At 40.6% G+C, this 1,539-nt stretch overlaps 1 pseudogene; it reads left to right on the top strand.

Annotated features, from left to right (window-relative positions):
* Positions 1-299: 299 nt before the first annotated feature.
* Positions 300-1,215, top strand: LOC146341619 (olfactory receptor 14A16-like; annotated as a pseudogene).
* Positions 1,216-1,539: the final 324 nt, after the last annotated feature.

Genomic DNA, 1,539 nt, shown 5'->3' with positions numbered 1-1,539 from the left:
TAGATGTCAGATAAGGGGCAAAGCTAGTGGATACAGTCCCACATCCTCCTGCGAATATTTGCTTTATGTAGAAAAGAATGATCAGGGCAACTGTCATTAAAACTTTGCCCCCCCCCCAAAAAAAAACCCAGAATGTTTTGCCCTCTATAGATGTAGCCAAGAAATATTGGTTGAATTTGATTGGTAAATTATACAAATCTTGCTAAAATTAACTGGTGAATCAATATCAGTAGACTAACAACTCCTTTATTCTTCTTTCCAGAAGAACAATGCAAATAATGGAGGGAAAAAAGACTAATCTTACATCCATGTTCACATTTCTGCTGCTGGAATTCTCAGACATCCGAGAACTACAGATCTTACACTTCTCCGTGTTCCTAGCATTGTATCTCATAGCACTAACAGGGAATCTTCTCATCATCATTGCAGTTGTTCTTAATCACCACCTCCACACCCCAATGTACTTCTTCCTAATGAATTTCGTGATACTGGACCTTGGAACAGTTTTCGTCATGGTGCCCAAATCTATGGCTATGTCCCTCATGAATAACAGGTCAATTTCTTATTCTGGATGCATTGCTCAAGTTTTCTTTTATTTCTTCTTTGCATCATCAGATATTATTGTGCTAACTATCATGGCTCAAGATCGCTGTATTGCAATCTGCAAATCACTCCAGTATGACAGTATAATGCACAAGGGAGCCTGTCTTCAGATGGTAGCCATTGGGTGGATGGTTAGTCTTCTTTATGCCCCATTGCACACTGGTGGCACCTTCACAATCCCCTTCTGTTCTAATATTGTCAAGCAGTTCTTCTGTGAAGTTCCACAGCTATTAAAGCTCTCCTGCTTTGACATTTACCTAGATGAAGTTGGGCTCATTGTACTAGGCTGTAGTATAGCACTGGGATGCTTTATCTTCATCATCATCACACACATGCAGATTTTTGCTGCGGTGCTCAGAATTCCTTCTGTTCATGGTCAGAAAAAAGCCCTCTCCACTTGTTCCTCACCTCATGGTTGTCTGTGTGTTTGCATTCTGTGAATTCTTTGCCTATGCAAGGCCTCCCACTGATACTTCTTCTGACATGAATACAGCTTTTGCTGTGATATATGCCATAATTCCTCCCATGCTGAATCCATTCATCTATAGCATGGGGAACAAGGAGATCAAGAGTGCCTTGTTGAAAGTGTTAAGATTTGGGTCTTTATGCTAAAACCATCTTTACTTCAGTAGTGTTAGTTTCTATGATCTCCTGCAGGTAAATGTTCCTGCAGTTCTTAATCTTGCATGATAATCAAAAGTATTTCCCGATGCCAGCAAGCCCCCACATGAGGACAATGTTGCAGATGACATGGTGTGAAATGTGATGATGCCTATATGTGATGATGCATTCATAACCTTGCAATGTGATGATGCATTCATAACCTTGCTGCCAGATTAGCCAAGGAGGCAGGTTTTTTCACCACATTTGCACTGGTTTGGGGAAAGGAAGTTGTGTTTGAGGATACTAATCCATTTATGTCCATTAGGGCATGTT

Source organism: Heloderma suspectum, chromosome 6, assembly GCF_057233095.1.
Source record: "Heloderma suspectum isolate Gila_16-S chromosome 6, 16-S_ref, whole genome shotgun sequence".
NCBI lineage: Eukaryota > Metazoa > Chordata > Lepidosauria > Squamata > Helodermatidae > Heloderma > Heloderma suspectum.
The sequence above is the reverse complement of the archived record's forward strand: the minus strand, read 5'-3'. Positions and strand labels throughout refer to the sequence as shown.